Source organism: Stegodyphus dumicola, chromosome X1 (genome assembly GCF_044657685.1).
Source record: "Stegodyphus dumicola isolate Sdum_Otavi_A_Nest chromosome X1, ASM4465768v1".
NCBI classification, from domain to species: Eukaryota; Metazoa; Arthropoda; class Arachnida; order Araneae; family Eresidae; genus Stegodyphus; species Stegodyphus dumicola.
In genome coordinates this window covers 53883229-53893463 of record NC_140780.1, presented here as the reverse complement: position 1 = coordinate 53893463, position 10235 = coordinate 53883229, and positions in this window count along the sequence as shown.

The window sequence follows — 10235 nt, the reverse complement described above, 5'->3', positions numbered from 1 at the left end:
GCCTGCTTGTTAAATATTCTTCACTTGTTCTTGTGATATATAATTCTATTTCTTAATTTTTATTTTCCTTCTGGATACATGTGGCTTCGAAAAGTAAAATTGTAACCCTGTGGGCAATGGGGGACAGAAATTTTGATTCGCGCAGTTGGACTATGCCAAGACGAGGGGGGAAATTTTCATTCGCGCAGTTGGAATACACCCTAAAAATTGTAGCATAGCTTACAGAAATAATAGGTAAAATCTGAAATTTTTGGATTTTTTTTTCATACTTTCGAAAATAGTCGAGACAACCGCAAAATCTGAGAAGATCGTATAAAATCAATGAAAATAATCATGGAAATTAAAGAGGCATTAAAATTTCTACTCTAGTTATAATGTGAACAATTTTAGCGACATTGTTTTTATGATATAATTTTTAGCCTCTTAACTTCAGATTTCTATACCTACGAATCTATTTAACAAATAATTAAACTATTGCGGTATTTTCAGACTTTAACATTCACGTTATACAATAGATGTCACCACCCTCTTAGGCATTTTCGTTGTTTTCATTACAAATTTAAAAATTTAGATTTGGATTAAATCAATCCACTTTACCTGTCCTCCTGAACTCATTGATCAGTAATAACCCTTTTTCAAGCGCCCGCTGAGGCATATAAATCAAGATAGGCTGAAAACAAACTGCATTTAGCGTGTTAATCGTGGCGACTATCGGAACTTGGGGATTAGATCAAATTGAGGAAGGGATTATGCAACATTTTTTTGTAGTGGGTTATGTAAGAAATAATATATTTGGACACTCAAACATAATTAAACAGACTATAATAGCTTCAGTTCGCGCCAATTTAAGAAATTTGATTAAGCCAACGAATACAGTAGTCTCAGAGTAATTTAATCTATCAAAGTTGCATACTAAGGTACATTCCATTTCCTTTCAAGTGAAAAACTAAACAAGAATTTTATCCAAAACTGTTTGAATTCAATAAAATTAGTTAATGAATCTTTAGAAAACATTGTAAAAAAATAAGGAGTTAGGATAAATAGGAAAATAATTGAAAATTTTATGTAAGATAGAGGTAGGAATGTAAAAAGTGGTAATACATCCCCCCCCCAAGAGGAAACTTAAAAATTTATGATTTATGTTCTGAAATTTAGCTATGATGCAGATAAATAAATATTAAAGGGTTAAAAATTAAGATGTGCATGCAGACTTTCAGTTATAGAGGTTCAAGCTCGTGTTTCTCTTTTTATTTTACAGTCTACGAATATTACAACATGAATCTGCATTATCATGCCATTGTGGATCCATCTGAAGTTATGGGAAAGTACTGCTTTATGCTGTAAAAATCCTGTATAACCACTCCCGTATCAAGGTATCAAACTTTCCAAAGTGAATACAGAATTTTCAGGAAATATTAACTTACTTTCTAATTTATTTTTCCTGTAGTGCTTTTCCAATATATGACGCTGTTTTGTCTGTAAACAAACAAGTTTCCTTTTGTTATTTCCAATAATTAGAACAAACGAAATTCCTTGAATTAAAAGATTATACAGATAAAAATTATTTCTTATTACTCAGCAAAATTACATTTCAATTTAATTTTTTTTTATCCGGTGATGAAATTATGGACACCCTGTAATTCCTTAGCATGATTTTTTTTATAATAAAACTTCAAACGGTACAGCTAGTTTGGCTTTGAAGGAATGAGTGTTATTGCCCGCTATGAATCCGTAAGGGAAATAACATTCCGTGTGCAAATGGTGGAAAAATTGGTGTCTTCCTGTTTCTGCGGTTGTCAAAAACATTGCTATTTCCGTGAAATCATCAGTTTTCATTAACCCCTTTCCCATAGGGGTTACATAGTGGGGGGTAAGCGACTGGGTCTCAGCCTCTCCCAAAATGTACGAAAGCAAAAAATTTTAGATTTAAGAAAAGAATTTTTAAAAGAAATAATTGAAAAATATTTACGATCTCAGATCTTTGCATGAATGCAGCAAAAATTTCCTAAAGTAAAAATAATATTCTTCCGAAATTCTGCATAAAGGTGATTTATAATAAAATCGTTCAGAATAAATATTCGTTAAGAAAAGAAAGATGAATTAAAAGAAAATACACCTCGAATATCATCGCAACTTTTGACAAATCTTGATAACATCTGAACCTCGACCGAATGGACTTGCATTCATCCAGGGGCGCAGCCAGAGTTTTCAGCACCCAGGTCCATCTGAAGAATTTGCACCCCTTTCTGTGTGCTAAGAATAGAAAACATTTCATTAAAAAATTTTGTAGCATTAATTTGACACCCGTTAGATGCTGCACCTCCTTGCTCCACAATAGCTACCAGTGCTTTTATCGGAATATCCAAATACATAAATAGAAATCATTGATAAATTTATCAGTCGTCAAAGTTAAATTTGTTACTTTCAGAGATTTAATTCCAAATTTCCAGAAGTATGGTGCACAATTCAGCAGTGATTGTATACATATAATTTAAAATAATTAATTATGCATATATACTATAAGCAGTTATAGAGTATATTTTAAATAATTCAGTTATATATACGTATATAATGAAATTGCTAATTATTATCAACTTATTTAATATATTTTCATTTTACAATGCTCTTTTTCTAAGTGTCCTATTCATCTAGCTTCGTTTTTAAGAGAACCTATTATTTGTGAGTCATTTGCAATTCCAACCCTAAACGTGGTTCGCAATTAAATTAAATTTATTCCTACAGTTGCAATATTAAAAACTTCAGAGACACTGGTTCAAAAAGAGACCCATATTTGTCCCTGGGATCAACAACTGTAACTGAATTCAATTACAGTCAACTTCTTTAAGGCAACTATCAAGTGGCTTTGGTTTATTGTGAAGATGAATATTTTAAAAGATTGATTAAGGTAAGATGTTAAATTTACAGCTAATATTGTAACAGAATTACAAATAAAATGAAACTAAAGATTTCGAGAGAAGCCTAAACTAAAACACAATGTCAAGATGAAGACACAAAGAAACTGTCTAGCTCTTCTTAATGACTTAGCATGACATCCCCTGAGGAGCTATGGGAGGGAGACTGTATGCGGGAACAGGAAGAATTCTGAAAAACGCGGGAAAAGGAATCACAGAAACAAAACTAATTCGAATAATTCTCTTCACTATGGACTCTCTATTCTCTTCATGGGGCTATTAGTTCAAGATCAAGTAAAACGGAATAAAGTCTTACTAAAATGATTTAAATTATTTTTTAAGTTACCAACTACTTTGGATCATTACATGGGATGTACAATTACCTCTTATGCACGATGTTTATGCATGGGTTTCTTTGCTAAATACTACAATAGATTAAACGCTAGATATTTTAAAAGATGTGTAAAGGTTCATTGTTAAATCAAATAATGTCGATATGAAATGTATAGCTTAACTTAAAATAAATGCATTAAAAAGCTTTGAAACTCATAAAAATAATAATGACATTGATTCAAAAAATATTCCAAGGGGAAAATTTTCATTTCAATGAATGAGTATTAGAAAAAAGATTAGAAACATTAGGATATGTTAGGGAAAAAAATCCCCCCCCCCTTTTTAAGAGTTTTTTCTCACAGATCTGGTTGTAACTCGATTCTAAATAATACAGATTATATTCTTCTCTGCATATTACAGTGTATATTCTTCTCTGCAGTTAAAATAATTCGACCTCAAAATTAATAAACATTGGTAAGAAAGTAAAGGCTGTTTAAAGTTCGAATACAGTCAAAATTCTTTAATCCGGAATGATCTATAATCCGGACCTCAAAGCTGCAAACTTTCTGCGCATGCGTAAACGCTTAGTGCGTTTAAGCATGCGCATAATACCTTTACGCATGCACATAATACCTTTAAGCATGTGCATATGTGTTTACGCATGCGCATAATACGTTTAAGCATGCGCGTTTAATGTATAACGTACAGTATGAGCTAAGCTAAAATTATCTAACTATCTATTTCAGTTAATGTTGCAGATAAGGTTGTTCCTTAATCTTCTAATTGGATCCGGCTTATTATTTTTTGCAGACTGTTAGAGCAATTTTATAAACGTAAGCTTGAACTTTCGATTATGTCAAAAAGAATTTCCAATTCTGGAGCTGCCAAAGGATCTACAAAGCGAAAGCATGTTTCGATGTCCATCAAACAAAAAGTGGAATTGCTGCAAAAAATGGATAAAGGCATATCCTTTGTTTCTCTAATCATTGCGAAATCTGTTTATCAGTTTCACTGTGTGGGGAGGAGGGGGGAACATCGCTGCGCGCAATGAACTGGAAGTTGTTCTGTCAGCACTATCCTTATCTGCAGGGCAGATGTTTATATTTTATTCGACTTACAATTCCTTACTAAATGTAGTATTTCATCTCGATGTACTCCGTCTTTGATATGATTTAAATCAAATTCCTCGTCATTATAAATATCACGAATACACATCAAATAGTTTTCTGGTTGCAATTTTCTAATTTCGACTGTGCGTAATGTATGCTTTACGCATGCGCGCGTTGAAAGAAATGTTTAATAAAGTAAACAAATAAATATTAAGCTTTTTTTTTTTTTTTTTTTTTTTTTTTTTTTTTTTGTAAATTTGATACCCTTTAGATCATAATTACTCTTTATTTCTTAAAGTACAGTTTCATTTTTTTAATTTTATAATTTCTGCATGCCATCTTACCAGATTTAAACTGATGATCTATAATCCAGAAAAACCGCTAATCCGGAATCGCCGGATTAAAGACTTTTGTCTGTATAGTTGCTGTTACGAGGCTATGTGGTAGATGGTGTCTTACACGTCCAGTCAAGTTTTATTTATTTAGTATATTTAGTAATTTAAGGTAGCATGTGTAAAAGAAAATCCAAATGATTTTTGTAAAGCGTTTCAAAGACATAATTCAATCTTTGTTAGTAATATAAATCAGTTCTTCTGAATAAAAAAGAGTGTCGTAAATATATTCGTTTAAATGGGGGTAGCTTAAAAAATAAGAAATGCAATATTTTTTTGTGTGTATTTCAATTAAACTAGATAGATTTGCACATGTATTGGGTTAAGCAAACTTTACGCCATGGAAATTTATCATTTCTGATTTATAAGATTTTATGCAATGTTTTTCAATAAAGAAACCTGTGTATGGCTGTTTTAACCATATGAAATGTTAAACATTGCTCTTACTCCAATAAGATTAATATTTATTTACATTTTTTTAGATATAGAATCACACAGACAAAAAATCAGTCATTGTTCTTTTTCTTCTCTCTTCTTCATGTTGCCACTCTGGCGAAAAGAAAAGTGCATGCGAGAAGTTTCACAGATGGCGCTTCATTAACGCGAATGATGTCGCCACACACACCCTTCCCAGTGATAGCGTTATACCTCGTAATCTTTCAGATATGCAGAAAATCTCACCCTTCGTCCAGCTTTTGTGTTTCTAGAATGAATATCTTGGAAAGAATCATTGTCTCCAGGAAGTGGAGGTGAGATTTTGGAATTATCAACTTTATGTGTCGGGAGATTTGTTGTTGTTTCATTCTTGAGGCTGAAACATGGTTTCAGTCTATCTATCGATATCCTTTTAATGTTACCTGAAACTTCTACATCGAAAAATTTCTCAAAACGTTTTTTAACTAAATATGGTCCGAGAAAGGGTGGTTGAAGAGAAGATGAAATTATGTTATTATAGATGAATACGTGTGAACAATTTGTTAAGTCCTTGTGCACGAAAATTGGTTTTTTGTCATGGCTGGTTGTTGGTGTTGGTTTTACGTTTTGGATGTGACTTTGCAATTTTTGTATAAAATCTGAATGCGTAACCGTGGGAACATAACTGAAAATTCTCCAGGCAAACAGATTGGTGAACCGTACACAAGTTCAGCAGAAGAACAATGCAAAACCTCCTTAATGGCGGATCGAATGCCAAGAAGAATCAAAGGTAGCACGTCAGTCCAAGAATTTGACTTTTGCAGGTGGGATTTTAGGCTGTTTTTCAAGGTTCGATGTTGCCGTTCTATTAAACCATTAGATTGTGGATGATAAGCCTTGAAGCCTAGGTATTTGCTCAAGAGTTGGCTGTTAAATTGTCGACCTTGGTCAGATGTTATCTTCTCTGGAATTCCATATCTCGAAATCCAAGTCGCGAGGAGCGCATTTGCGACGGACTCTGCAGTTTGGTCTTCCAAAGGTACAGCTTCGATCCACCGAGTGAATCTATCGATGATGGTAAGCATCAGGTACCTAAAACCTTTGCAAAATGGTAAAGGGCCAACGATATCGATATTAAGGTGCTTGAAACGTTGATTGGGAACTTAGAATTCAGCAGCTGGAGCATGGGTATGTTTGTGAATTTTGGCTCGTTGGCATTGCCAACATGCTCAAGACCACTGCTAACAGTCTTTGTTTATGGCAGGCCAAATGAATCTTTTTGCCACCAGCTTCGTTGTTGCACGAATCCCAAGATGGGATAAGTTATGTATAGAAAGAAATACTTGTTCGCGAAATTCTTTAGGAATGTATGGCCTGTTAAAATTAGTGGAGGTATCACAGTAAATTTTCTTATTGCTATCCGGAATAGGAATCAGTACTATTTTGAAACTGGAATTTGATTTGAGAATCCTGAGGTCTTCATCCTCCTGGCAATCTGCTATAACTGTATAATCAATTGGAGCTGGGATAGCGATGGTGTCGATTCTCGATAGCGTGTCAGCTACAATGTTTTCTTCTCCAGAAATGTAGCGTATGTCTGTAGTGAATTCAGCAATGTAGTTCAAATGTCGTACTTGTCTTGGAGAGGCTTTATCTAAATTCTGGTGGAAGGCGTAAGTGATAGGTTTATGATCAGTGAAGATAGTAAATGATCGTCCTTCCAGAATGTGTTCAAAATGCTTCACCGCTAGGTAGATTGCAAGTAGTTCTCTATCGTATGCACTGTAATTTCTCTGTGTTTGTGATAGGGATCGGGAGAAAAAACTTAGCGTTTGTTTTTCATTATTAGATAGTTCATGAATCACAGCACCCACGGCAGAATCAGATGCATCTGTAGTTAGGGTGATCTGCGCCGTTTGATTGGGGGAGGAACTAATATTACAGAGTTGCACAGTGCGTTTTTGATATCAGTGAAAGCGTTCTGCGCATCTTCGGTCCAAATTAGAGGTTCTTTGCCGTTTTTCTTTACTCCTTTAAGCAAGATTGTCAGAGGCTGTTGTAGTTTGGCGCAGTTTGGAATGAAACGAAGGTAAAAGTTCACCATGCCCAAAAATCTGCGCAAGCTTGTGAAGGATTCTGGTTTAGGATATTCTTTAATTGTATCGACTTTGGATGGAAGTGGCTTGATTCCTTCCGTTGTTATTTCATATCCTAAAAATTCAACTTTACTCATGCCAAATTTGCATTTTACAATGTTTATGCACAGTCCATAGTTATTGAGTCTTTGGAAGATTAATTCAAGATGTTTTTGTGTTTCAGCATCTGGAGAGGCGATGAGAATGTCGTCGAGATAGCAAAATACAAAGTCTAGGCCGCTAAGCACTGTGTTAATAAACCTTTGGAAGGTTTGTGCAGCATTTCGTAAGCCAAATGTCGTGTAAGGAAACTCAAAAAGTCCGAAAGGTGCTATGATTGCTGTCTTCGGAATATCAGCTTCATGAACAGGAATCAGTTGGTATGCTCTTATTAAATCTATGGTTGAAAAAATCGTTTTTCCGTGCAGAATGTGAGTACAGTCAGTTAGAAATGGTAGCGGGTAACGGTCTGGTACAGTATTTGCATTAAGGCCACGGTCTCCAATCACCGGATTTCTTTAAAGTGCGGTGTAATGGACGTGACCAGCTGCTTTTCGATAGTCTGCAGAGACCTTCTTGCAACATATAATCAAATTCCTTTTTCGCGGCAATCAACTTTTCTTGTGAAAGTCTTCTGACTTTAAAGGATACAGGGTTACCTTTGGTTTCGATGTAATGTTGCACATCATGTTCTTTAATTTTACTGTTTTTTATTTTGGGTTTAAGTAAGTCAGGAAATTTGTTTAGGATGGCTCAATATGGGTTTTGAAAAGTATTAGCATTGAATTTACGAGTGACGCTATTGTTACACAAAGTACCTTTAGCCGTTAATGAGGTGGTGCCATCGATTAATTTCATGTTTTTACTATCGACTAACAAATTAAAATGTGAAAGAAAGACTATTCCCACGATAGGTTTATTAACGTCCGCAATGATAAAAGGCCATTTGAAAGATCTGCGTAGCCCTAAATCGAGCTCCAATAATTTTTGACCGTATGTTTTGATTGTTTTACCGTTAGCTGCGAATAACTCAAGCTTAGCCACAGTTCCTTTTCCCGATGGTCATGGTGGATAACCGATATTTCTGCTCCAGTGTCAATTAAAAAATGGGTTGCTGATGCGTTGTCACGAATATATAGACGACTCAGCTGTACCCCTTGACTTTCTATCGTCATCGAAGGCCGGGGAATCAGTTTTCCAGTTTCGAGACCTGGTATTTACATGGTGGGGTGCACTTGCTCTCTCACCAAAGCGTTGATGAAGATAACAATTATTTGGGTCATTGTTATTTTTGAAACGATTTCTAGAATTCGACCTGTATCGTCGTCTTTGTGGACTGGAATTTCTACGCGTATTCATTTCTGCTATCTGCGGTGTCAAGTTTGATATCTGCTTCTGTAAATCTTCGGGGTAATGTTATCAGATGGGGAAGAAACAATGCGAGCTTCTTGGGATTTAATTCCCATATTTTGTCAGCCATTGTAGATAATTTGGACAAATCATCACTGCTTACAGTTAAAATGCTCCGCATATCAAGTGGTAGTCGTTGCATCCACAAAGTTTTTAAAAATTCATCTGGCACTTTCTCAGCCGCCAAGTTACGCATTTCGCAGAGAAGTTGGGATGGTTTCTTATCACCCAGTTCTAATTCGGTCAGAATTTTTCGGGTTTTCTGTGTTTCAGAGTCGGCAAAAATTTCAATCAGCCTTTTTTTAATGGCCGGATATTTGCCGTTGTCTGGTGAGAATATCAGAGATATGTGACAATGTTCCTGTTTCAATAGAACTGACTACATAATCGTATTTTGTTTGATCAGCCGTAATTCTAGCGTTTCGGAATTGGGCTTCAATCTGAAGAAACCATATTTTGGGGTCAGGTTTCCAAAAAGGAGGAATTTTGATGCTGACCTTGGCAACAGTCGCAGATGTTGCATTAGTTTCGGCTTATTTACTTTCATCTCCTTCAGCCATAGCAGAATTAAGCTTAACAGAAATACAGCTACCTTTATTTAATTTTATATTTTTATAGCTTTTCCGGCTAAAGTTTGCTTAGTAAAAACAAGTTTATTTATTCTTAACACATTTGATGCATTCTGAAAATTCTAACTGCATTCATTACCGCTGAAGCTATATTGCAATATATAACAAAATTTAAATTTTTAAAGTTGACTTACCATTTTAGAAGCATTTCAGTCCCACGTACGCTCGGAATTTACATTTCACAGATGCACTAAAACAATCGATTCATCAATTCTTGATGTAATCCATGAGCACCAGAAGCACTTCAAAATCGAAACTATCACTCAATCCACTGCCAAACTCAGGAAAAAATTGCGGAACTTTAAAAATGGGTAAGTAGCTTCTTACGACGCTGTCCGTAACATTTATTCGGTAACAGGTAACTATTTATAAAGTGCTAATAATGTCAGTGACATCTCGTAAAATTACAGAAACATCGTACGTTATTTGTTTCACCAGACACTTTATCAGTTGAATTCAATTGAATCCGGGCAAACTAGTGTGGATGTCTTAACCATATGAAATGTTAAACATTGCTCTTACTCCAATAAGATTAATATTTATTTATATTTTTTTAGATATAGAATCACACAGACAAAAAATCAGTCATCGTTCTTTTTCTTCTCTCTTCTTCATGTTGCCATTCAGGCGAAACGAAAAGTGCATGCGAGAAGTTTCACAGATGGCACTTCATTAACGCGAATGATGTCGCCACACTGTGTAAGTCTACATTTACTTTTGGATAATGGATTTATTTTTGGTTGAAAATGAATTAGAAATGAAACATGAAGCTTAAATATGAAGTAAAAATGAAGAAACAATGATTTGAAGTAAAAATGATTAAAAAAGTTTGCCACAAAAGTAAAATAAAAATGAGATATTAAAATTTTTTAAAGTATTTTAAAATACAAATTTTCATTTG